Below are 11,960 nucleotides of genomic sequence, written 5' to 3' on the forward strand. Positions count from 1 at the left end.
TTTCCTTGAATTATACATGTTATCTACGTTATCTCTTCGTTAGAAATTACAAAAGAAGAGAAACTAAAGGTATAAAAACAATAACATATTAAACTAAAATAACTATGCCCCGATGTCACATCCTATCAGAGCATGCCCAATTGAAGCCTTTAAGCCTCATCACCAACATCCTCATGATGCTAATTATCTGCAACATAATTTAAAACATATACAAAAACAACAAGGGAGTGAGAAACATCTCACTCAGTTTCAGGTGCAGAAATAAAGGCTAGATAGCACCCACACACACAACAAATATAAGTCACTTATAAATAATACACATACATCATCAATATCACATATATATTCATTTATCATGCAATGATGTCATGATCTTGACTTATAAATGCATGCATGTGGCGCCATAAGGAAGTTTCACATATCATCACTGGTGACCCTAAGGCACACCTGGTTACATCACTGGTGACCCAAAGGTACACCTGGTTACATCACTGGTGACCCAAAGGTACACCTGGTTACATCACTGGTGACCCGAAGGTACACCTGGTTAGCAAGTTACATCGCTGGTGACCCAAAGGTACACCTTGTTAGCAAGTTACATCACTGGTGACCCCAAGGTACACCTCGTTAGCAAGTTACATCACTGGTATGCGGCCTCAGCGGCACACCTGGAATAATATATGCGTATGATGCATGTCATACCATCATAATCTCATTGACTCAATATTTAACTTGTTACATAATTTCATTTAGTACATCATGTCCTCATTTGTCATAGTCTCATAATCATAGTTTGTCTCAATAGTCAATTCTTAGGTCTCATGTCATTTGTCCATATTTCACATGGTCATGTCATCAATACTCCTCATAAGGTCCGCATAGGTATTCACAGAGATTCAGAGAGCATTCTTATTCATGTTAAAACTCATGTATTATTAACATTAATTTCATATTCATTTATTACTTCAACAAAGAAAAAGGTAGAGTAAATAGAAAATCAGACAGAACAACGGCACTTTCAACAAAAACAAAGTAGAATAAATAGAAAATCGGACAGAACAACGGCACCTTCAACAAAAATCAAAGTAGAGTAAATAGAAAATCAAACAGAATAACGGTATCTTCAACAAAGAACAAAATAGAGTAAATAGAAAATCAGACAGAACAACAGCAAGGGATTGGGGGCCAATCCGACAAACAACTATCCAACAATTATCCCCACACCCCTGAGCGAGGTTCTCACTCCCCCCCTTACCTGGATAAGCAGGAGCTGGAACTTGGGCAGGGCCTCCTCTGGATTCTCTCTTTCTTCCCTCTCTTTCTCTCTTTCTCTCTCTCTCTCTCTCTCTCTCTCTCCTCTTTCTCTCTCTAAGATTATCACTTCTTGCTCGGTATAAAGTTTTCACCCCCCCTTGCCCTATTTATAGGCAAACTGGTGTACCCGGAACGGCCCGTATTGAATTCGGAACGGCCCGTTCCGGATCCTTCGAATTTGTGCAAATTTCTCAACTGGAACGGCCCGTTCCAAAATCGGAACGGCCCGTTCCCAAAAAGCAGAACGGCCCGTTCTAAAACCAGAACGGCCCGTTCTCAATCTCAGCAGAACGGCTCGTTCTCCCTCCGGAACGGCCCATGCTCCATACCAGAACGGCCCGTTCCAGGCCCGTTCTGGGACTACAAAAACCTCACATTTTCAACATTTGGAACGGCCCGTTTCACTTTTGGAACGGCCCGTTCCGGAACCCAAAATACCCCTATAACTTTATTAAAATTACGAAAATGCCATTAAAATAATAATAATAAAAATTTGGGTGTTACAATTCTCCCCTCCTTTTAGAAATTTCGTCCCCGAAATTTACCTGAAAACAGAAATGGATGAGCTTCTCGCATCTTGCTTTCTAATTCCCATGTAGCACTTTCTTCAATATTTCCTCCCCAAACGAACTTAACCAAAGGGATTTCCTTTCCTCTTAGTTGTTTCACTCTCGTGTCATCAATCCTTAGAGGAACCGTTTCATAAGTAAGATTATCCTTCAACTGAATGTTGTCAGACTCAATGATATGGGAAGGATCATGGACATACTTTCTGAGTTGGGAAACATGAAAGACACTATGGAGATTTGAAAGAGATGGAGGCAAAGCAATTTGATAGGCCACTTCACCGATTCTTTTAAGAATTTGATAAGGACCAATGAAACGTGGAGTAAGCTTACGGGATTTCAGTGCTCTGCCTACTCCTGTCCAAGGAGTGACTTTAAGGAATACATGATCACCTTCTTTAAACTTAAGGTCTTTTCTCCTCTTGTCATTATAACTCTTTTGCCTACTCTGGGTTGCTCTCATCTTCTCTTGGATCATCTTAACCTGTTCAGTAGTTTGTTGAACTATCTCAGGTCCTAACATGACATTCTCTCCAGGTTCTGTCCAACATAAAGGTGTTCTACATCTCCTACCATACAGAGCCTCATATGGTGCCATCCCAATACTAGAATGGTAGCTATTATTGTAGGTAAATTCTATCAAAGGTAGGAAACTATCCCAACTACCCCCACGTTCCAAGATGCAAGTCCTCAACAAGTCTTCCAAAGATTGTATGGTTCTCTCAATTTGGCCATCTGTTTGGGGATGGTAAGCTGAACTCAATCTAAGCTTAGTGCCTAAAGCCTTATGCAAACTCTCCCAAAATCTAGAGGTGAACCTAGGATCTCTATCAGACACAATACTAGTAGGAACTCCATGCAACCTCACGATCTCACTGATGTACAACTTGGTTAACCTCTCCAAAGAGTACCTAATATTAATGGGAATAAAATGGGCAGACTTAGTCAATCTATCCACAATGACCCATATAGCATCCAAGTTCTTCACAGTCTTAGGTAACCCAACTACAAAATCCATAGAGATGCTATCCCACTTCCACACAGGCACATCTAAAGGTTGCATCAAACCTGAAGGTTTTTGGTGTTCTACCTTAGCTTTCTGACATACTAAGCAAGCATACACAAATTCCTCCACTTCCCTCTTCATCTTAGGCCACCAAAACATCTTCTTAAGGTCTTGGTAAATCTTAGTGGCTCCTGGATGGATACTAAGGATACTCTTATGACCTTCTTCCAGGATTGCTCTCTTAAGTTCTGGCACACTAGGAATGCACAACCTATCCTTAAATCTTAAAACTCCATCCACTCCAATTCTAAACTCACTTTTCACACCTTGATTCAACTTCTCTACCCGACTCAATAAGAAAGGATCCATCTTCTGACCTTCTCTAATCTCATCTATCAAGCTATTAGTCACTCTCAAAGCTCCCAACTTAATACTCTTAGAGGTCAACTCACACCCTAAGCTCATATCCCTAAACTCCTCAATCATTTGCAATTCCCTAATCATCAAGGAAGACATTCTCAAAGATTTTCTACTCAAAGCATCAGCTACAACATTAGCCTTGCCAGGGTGATAATTCAATCGAAAGTCATAATCCTTAAGAAACTCTAACCATCTCCTCTGCCTCATATTCAATTCCTTTTGGTCAAACAAGTACTTAAGGCTTTTATGGTCACTAAAAACCTCAAATCTAGACCCAAACAAGTAATGTCTCCACAACTTGAGCACAAAAACTATTGCAGCTAACTCAAGGTCATGGGTAGGATAGTTTTGCTCATGAATTTTAAGTTGTCTTGAAGCATAGGCTACTACCTTACCCTCCTGCATAAGCACTCCTCCTAAACCCAATTTAGAAGCATCACAAAATACCTCAAAAGTCTTACTAGGATCAGGTAATACTAACACAGGAGCACTAGTTAATCTCCTCTTAAGTTCTTGAAAACTTTCCTCACACTTAGAATCCCACACAAAAGGTTGGTCTTTCTTCGTCAGCTTAGTCAAAGGAAGAGCTAGCCTAGAGAATTTCTCTATGAACCTTCTGTAATAACCAGCTAGTCCTAGGAAACTCCTAATCTCAAATACTGATTTAGGTGTTCTCCATTCTAACACAGCTTCTACCTTAGCAGGATCTACAACTATTCCACCCTTGGATATCACATGTCCTAGAAAGTTCACACTATCCAACCAAAATTCACATTTTGACAATTTAGCATACAACTGTTTCTCCTTAAGGGTTTGAAGAACGATCCTAAGGTGCTCAACATGCTCTTCCCTAGTCTTGGAATACACTAGGATATCATCTATGAAGACCACTACAAATCTATCCAACTAAGGGTGAAAGATCCTATTCATGTAGTCCATAAAAACACCAGGTGCATTAGTCACACCAAAAGGCATAACTAAATACTCATAGTGCCCATAGCGGGTTCTAAAGGCAGTCTTAGGAACATCCTCAGTTCTCACTCTAATCTGATGGTATCCTGACCTTAAATCTATCTTACTGAACACACAAGCTCCAACTAGTTGATCCATAAGGTCATCTATCCTAGGCAAAGGATACTTATTCTTAATGGTCACTTTATTCAGTTGCCTATAGTCTACGCACAACCTCATGCTCCCATCTTTCTTCTTAACCAATAAAACAGGCGCTCCCCAAGGCGAGACACTAGGCCTAATGAATTGTTTTCCTTGTAATTCCTCTATTTGTCTCTTAAGCTCAACTAACTCTTTAGGGGACATCCTATAGGGTGCTATAGATATAGGTGGGGTACCTGGTACTAAGTCTATGCTAAACTCAATCTCTCTCTCAGGTGGTAAACTAGACACATCCTTAGGAAATACTTCTGGAAATTCTCTCACTAAGGGAATCTCATCTAGCTTACTATCAGCCTCAAGTGTTAAAGAGGCTAAGATCATGTACACTCTTTCATTGTCTTTTAAACAAGTTTTAATGTCAGCAGCACTAAGAAATTCCATACTCTTACATTCACCAAAGGAAATAGATTTCTCAAAGCAGTTTAAAAGGACATGGTGAGAAGATAACCAATCCATACCAAGAATTACATCTAATTGACTAAGAGGCAAACAAATTAAGTCAACTAGAAACTACTTATCAGAAACTGTCAAAGGACATTTCAAACACACTAGGGATGTAGTCACAGGACCATTAGTAGGGGTTTCCACAACTAAATCAAAATCTAACAAAGACACAGGCAAATTCAATTTTTGGACACAAGAGACAGAAATAAAGGAATGAGTTGCACCAGAATCAAATAGTACAACAAAAGGAGTCTCAGCTATGAAACAAGTACCTTGTATCAAATTTTCTGACCGAGAAGCTTCAGTACCACTAAGAGCAAATACTCTCCCCACAGTCTTTGGACGCTCAGTTTGCGAACCCGATCCAATAACACGTGTTCTTCGTGGTTCAAGACATTGGGTGCTGATGTGACCCTTGCCACTACAATTGAAGCAGGTAACTTCCCTGTCACGACACTCAGACTGATTATGACCAACAAGTCCACACTTCCAGCATCTTACTGAAGGAGTGGACACAGACCCTCCAACACTTCCAGTAGCACTAACAGTGGATCCTCTAGTAAGCAACTTGCTTTTATTAGCAGCAGCTTTACTCCCTTGAAATCTATTAGAAGCGGAGTAAGGCTTGCTCCTACCCGAAGTACTAGAACTCACAGCACGGATAGGACCTCCAACTCCTTTATAAAAAGCAGCACGAGCACGGTTGTCATGATCATAAATGCTGCACTTATTGACCAGAGTGGGAAAGTGATATATCTCCTGATAGTTAATTGCAGTTTTTACTTCCGGACGCAGACCATTTACAAATTTTATGCATTTAGCTCTTTCACCACCCTCACCATGGTAGTGTGTGCAATAACGAACCAAAGCATCAAATTTGGCAGCATACACAGCCACTGTGTCGTTCCCTTGATTCAGCTCAAGGAATTCCATTTCTTTCCGACTTCTCACATCATCCGGGAAATACTTCTCAAGAAAGACCTTCTTGAAGTTGTCCCAATTCAAGTGCACCCCTCCATCAATCATCCTCCGAAGTGCTCCTTCCCACCAAAAGTGAGCATCAGCAGTCAACATGAATGTGGCCAACTTCACCTTCTGAGCGATGGGACAATCCATAACATTGAAAATTTTCTCTATTTCTGTTAGCCAATTCATAGCAGCATCTGGGTCATATCCTCCTTTAAAGGTAGGTGGGTGATTTCGTTGAAATTGCTCCAACCAGTTAGGAGTAACTTCAGTCCTATTGTTATTATTCATAGCTTGTGCTAATGCTTGAAGAGCATCGGCAATCGCACGATCATTTCTACCAGCCATAGTCTAAGAAAATAATACAATCAATAAACATAATCAATCATCATACTAGCATACCAACAAGTTTTACAATCAATTCAGTCCATCATTCATGTACCAAATAAACATAGTAAACCAAATAAGCATAGTAAACTCATAACTCACGGTCGATTAGATCGACCTGCTCTGATACCACTAAATGTGACACCCTCTACCCCATTATTAATATACAACAAATGTAACAATAAAATATTTCTTTTCTTCTTTTTGGGTAAATAAAATCTTTCATAGTTGACAAATATTTCAAATATAACAAGGTAGAAGATTCACATTCGTAACTCATAAATCATAACTCCAGTGCAAAAATTATAAAAGAAAAGAAGTTAAGATTTTCAATACAATTTAGTGTAAAACAAGAAATCATATATATACAAATAACAATAAAGGAAATATAAATTAACTCCAGTAAAGGTGGCAGTGCCTCCTGGTTAGGAATTAATTTATACTCCCAAATCATATAATAAAAATATAACAAAAATGTACATCTTGGTCTTTTATCAAGAACGTTCAAATTACAATTCTTAACATATATTTTCCTTGTATTATACATGTTATCTACGTTATCTCTTCGTTAGAAATTACAAAAGAAGAGAAACTAAAGGTATAAAAACAATAACATATTAAACTAAAATAACTATGCCCCGATGTCACATCCTATCAGAGCATGCCCAATTGAAGCCTTTAAGCCTCATCACCAACATCCTCATGATGCTGATTATCTGCAACATAATTTAAAACATATACAAAAACAACAAGGGAGTGAGAAACATCTCACTCAGTTTCAGGTGCAGAAATAAAGGCTAGATAGCACCCACACACACAACAAATATAAGTCACTTATAAATAATACACATACATCATCAATATCACATATATATTCATTTATCATGCAATGATGTCATGATCTTGACTTATAAATGCATGCATGTGGCGCCATAAGGAAGTTTCACATATCATCACTGGTGACCCTAAGGCACACCTGGTTACATCACTGGTGACCCAAAGGTACACCTGGTTACATCACTGGTGACCCAAAGGTACACCTGGTTACATCACTGGTGACCCGAAGGTACACCTGGTTAGCAAGTTACATCGCTGGTGACCCAAAGGTACACCTTGTTAGCAAGTTACATCACTGGTGACCCCAAGGTACACCTCGTTAGCAAGTTACATCACTGGTATGCGGCCTCAGCGGCACACCTGGAATAATATATGCGTATGATGCATGTCATACCATCATAATCTCATTGACTCAATATTTAACTTGTTACATAATTTCATTTAGTACATCATGTCCTCATTTGTCATAGTCTCATAATCATAGTTTGTCTCAATAGTCAATTCTTAGGTCTCATGTCATTTGTCCATATTTCACATGGTCATGTCATCAATACTCCTCATAAGGTCCGCATAGGTATTCACAGAGATTCAGAGAGCATTCTTATTCATATTAAAACTCATGTATTATTAACATTAATTTCATATTCATTTATTACTTCAACAAAGAAAAAGGTAGAGTAAATAGAAAATCAGACAGAACAACGGCACTTTCAACAAAAACAAAGTAGAATAAATAGAAAATCGGACAGAACAACGGCACCTTCAACAAAAAGCAAAGTAGAGTAAATAGAAAATCAAACAGAAGAACGGTATCTTCAACAAAGAACAAAATAGAGTAAATAGAAAATCAGACAGAACAACAGCAAGGGATTGGGGGCCAATCCGACAAACAACTATCCAACAATTATCCCCACACCCCTGAGCGAGGTTCTCACTCCCCCCTTACCTGGATAAGCAGGAGCTGGAACTTGGGCAGGGCCTCCTCTGGATTCTCTCTTTCATCCCTCTCTTTCTCTCTTTCTTTCTCTCTCTCTCTCTCTCTCTCTCTCCTCTTTCTCTCTCTAAGATTATCACTTCTTGCTCGGTATAAAATTTTCACCCGCCCTTGCCCTATTTATAGGCAAACTGGTGTACCCGGAACGGCCCGTATTGAATTCGGAACGGCCCGTTCCGGATCCTTCGAATTTGTGCAAATTTCTCAACTGGAACGGCCCGTTCCAAAATCGGAACGGCCCGTTCCCAAAAAGCAGAACGGCCCGTTCTAAAACCAGAACGGCCCGTTCTCAATCTCAGCAGAACGGCTCGTTCTCCCTCCGGAACGACCCGTTCTCCATACCAGAACGGCCCGTTCCAGGCCCGTTCTGGGACTACAAAAACCTCACATTTTCAACATTTGGAACGGCCCGTTTCACTTTTGAAACGGCCCGTTCCGGAACCCAAAATACCCCTATAACTTTATTAAAATTACGAAAATGCCATTAAAATAATAATAATAAAAATTTGGGTGTTACACCATTTACCAGCTATGTTAGGGGTGTGCGAGTCCCCTATGATGCCAGGATGATTAATCAGTTTCTGGGGACTGAGCTGAGGGCTGATGAGGCGTCTGAGTATGGCAACTACTCAACTGACACGATGGACCCTGTAGTGGTAGAGGCTGCCATCTGCATGCCTGGACTTGGGGATCTCCTTCCAGTGGTCAGGATTTGGTCTGCATTGGTGCATGCCAACATCCTCCCGTGCTCACATGTCTCCGACCTGCACTGGACCCAATCTATGCTCATGTACTGCATCATGACACAGAAGACCGTGGACTTGGGCAGCATCATCTGTATGGAGATCTCGGGCTGTGCCAACTCGGCTCCTTCCTCCTCCCTTGGACATCCTTCGCTCATCACGCAGTTATGCCAGCTCGCAGGCGTGGATGTCCACTCGCCGCCTTTTGAGGGTCCTGGTAGGGCCATTAACAGCAGATACATCTCTGCCTATTGCCAAGACCGCGCACCACCGGCCGTTCCTGCACCAGAGCCCATTCATGTTGCTGGGCCTCAGGAAGACATACCCATGGATGATGCTCCTGCCCCAGGCCCTCCACTCACTTTGCATCAGCGTTTTGATGCCTGGGAGGGCCGCATGGAGACCTACATGCAGCGTCAGGAGGGCAGGATGGACGCCTTCATGTAGAGACAAGAGGGCCAAATGGATGCTTTTATACAGCAGCAGGAGTCTCTCCACCGCGGGCATATGTTCATATTGGATGCCTTTAGGAGTTTCTCCCTGCACTCCGCTCCTGACTACCAGTTTCCTTCCACCGGTGACTATCATGCCTATACTGGTTGGCCTGGGGACCAGGCTCCTTTCTTTGGGGGAGGTGGAGTTGCTGCTGATGCTAACGCTGCTGAGGAGGATGGAGCACCTGCTGAGGATGATGACCAGCTGCCTTAGCTTACTTTTATTGTTTTTTGTTGCAGTTTATTTTTCTGTCTTTCATTTGTAGTTGTTTAACTGTTTTTGTCCCAAAACTCTATTATTATATGTAGTTTTTTTTGGTGATTACTCTGTTGGTTCTTTTTGTGAATATTCTGTTTTAGCACGATTTTTAATCTTGTTGATACTTGCTTTGCTTGTGGTCGATTCTGGATTGTGGTTTGCGTGATGTTTGTGGTGCGTGTACCTTAGACATTTTCAGGTCACGTTAGATCTTTAGTTCATGACTAGTTGCATACGGGTTTCAATGTTGATCATAGAACTGAGCTGAGTTTGATAGTTTGTGGATGCATAGCCGGGTGAGGTTTGAGCCTAAATACTGATGAGTGAACTACGCTTAAGTCGCATGATAGACTTTGCTTGAGTTTCCCTGGTGGTTTGCTTATGTTGTGCACTTATATGATCAAGGCATTCATATTTCCTTATTTTGTTAACCATCTAAGCCAAAAAGCCATCTTCACTTTTCACTTGACCCATACCTTCCTAAGCCTAAACACCACACCTTCCACTTGTCCCAAACCATGAAAAAGTAACCATAACCTTTGCTTTGGTTAAGAGAGCAAATTGATGACATCAAATAAGTTTGGGGGAGTTGAAGAATAAGGAATTTTGGGAAGAAGAAAGCATGTGGTCAGCCATTCAAAAAAAAAAAAACAAAAGCAAAAGCAAAAATATTAAGATGCAAAATTGTAAATATGCATCTCATAAAGGCTAATGGCTTGGATCCAGTTAAGGGCATGTGCTAAGTTGTTATATTGGGGTATGAAGAGGGATATCATTATAGAAATCTTAATTTCTCTCTTAAGCCATAGCAACTTGAATCCTTGAAAAACCATGAGATTGTTACTGCTTAACCCAGATTTGCCCTAATAAAGACCTTATAAATGCCTGCATTTGTTTTACCATTGGTTTCATTTGGAAACGAAGAGCAAAGTTGAATCATGTGGCGTGAGTAGTAGACTAGAGAGAAACACTCACCCTGATACACTAGTGTGCATAGAGAGAAACACTTTCCTAGTGAGGATGCATACATAGATAGTCATTACTCTTCTCAGCTCTTTGATCTCTTTTGAAACCTTTGTTTGCACCTTGTCATGTTCTATTGTAATAATTGTGACTGAAGATCCATCTTAAGTTCATGCTTGCGAAAAGAAAATACAAGTGAACTGGGATGTAGAATTTGACACACATGCATTGCTTGTTATTTGCTAGATTGATTACCTGTTGCTTGAGGGCAAGCAAGGTTCTAAGTTTGGGGGAGTTGTTAAGTTTCAATTATACCTCTTTTTGGACAAGACTTAATGAACAATTTCACTCATTCTTTGAACCATTGCAATATAATTGTTCTCTTTTTGATTCATTTTGTGTGAAGATATAGCTAACCTAGAATTTAGCTAACAATACCTTAATACACCTCATTTTTGTGCAGGTATTGAGCTAGAGAATTGAAGATTGAAGACCCTTAGGATTGGAAATATAAGAAGCTAAGGAGCAGAGCAGAGTGGCTGCACCAGGCGCAAGATAACCCGCGCCGGGCTTGAGAAGAACAGAGTGTTCCACCTTTGCAAGTCACACCTGTGCCGGGCATGAGACTAGCCTCGCTGGGCGTGATCGAGACAGAGAGTCCTCAAACTCTCTGGAAGGTATTGCGCCGGGCGTAAAAGGAATTGCGCCGGGCGTGTTCTGAGGCAGAGACTTCTTGACCTCACTAGAAGGCCCTACGCCGGGCGCAAAGAATTATGAGCCGGGCGCGAAACCCTAATCTAACTCCCCAAGCTCGTATTTGAAGACATTTTCGGGGTTTTCTTCCTCATTCACACATTGGGCACGTTTTAGGAGCTGTGGAAGGGATTCCCAGAGCTTGGAGCCGTTTGTCTGTGGGTCTTTCCTTCGGTTCTTCATTTCTCCCTTCATCTCTATTTTGTATTTGCCCTCATTGTTTTGAGTGGTTCTACCCATTTTTTGTGGGGTTAGATGTAACCAACGAATTCTAGTGTAATCCTTACATTTTCAATGATATATATATATACATATATATATATATATATATATATATATGTTGTTCATTCATTGTTGTGTTGTTTCTATTCTTAATGCTTGTTTTGGATTGATTCTCCTTGCATGATATAGGTTCCATTGGGTATTGGAAAATAACCATTGAAACTAGCTCTGAAACAAATGCCTAGTGGGAAATGTATCTAGGAATGGAGCTTGACCCATTAGTAGTCTTAAACCCTAGCCCGTAATGCGGGTGTAGATATTGGGTACTCAAGGGATTGATATTCAATATCCGCACCTAGGCTCTTGCTCTAAGGGATTAGGTTTGAGTAAACTTATGGGTTGACTAAGCAATGTTTGTA

This window comes from Cajanus cajan, chromosome 2 (assembly GCF_000230855.2).
Source record: "Cajanus cajan strain Asha chromosome 2, NIPB_CcT2T_4, whole genome shotgun sequence".
NCBI classification, from domain to species: domain Eukaryota; kingdom Viridiplantae; phylum Streptophyta; class Magnoliopsida; order Fabales; family Fabaceae; genus Cajanus; species Cajanus cajan.